Below are 351 nucleotides of genomic sequence, written 5' to 3'. Positions count from 1 at the left end.
GGGTCACAAACGCATAAACAGGCCGTACTTTGGACAGCCGTGATATAACTAATCTAAAACAAACACTAAAAGATAATATATGTTTTGTAATAGTCACCCTTAATTAAATCGTTATTGAGCTGTTTAATCGGTACTCAATAACAATTGACATGAAGACCCACGCCGTCAGTGCGACTTAGTAAAACAATCGAACAAATAAATTTTTCTGTCAACTAACAAGTTTCCTGAGCATTTTCGGATCCAAATCATTATGACAACTATAAGTTCGAAGTTATGTTTATTATATGTATTACTGAAACACAAAGTTTACGAAGTACAGTCCAATAATGACGTTAGCCTAGGAAATCAATG

Source organism: Teleopsis dalmanni, chromosome X (assembly GCF_002237135.1).
Source record: "Teleopsis dalmanni isolate 2A chromosome X, ASM223713v2, whole genome shotgun sequence".
In the NCBI taxonomy this organism is placed as follows: Eukaryota; Metazoa; Arthropoda; class Insecta; order Diptera; family Diopsidae; genus Teleopsis; species Teleopsis dalmanni.
The sequence above is the reverse complement of the archived record's forward strand: the minus strand, read 5'-3'. Positions refer to the sequence as shown.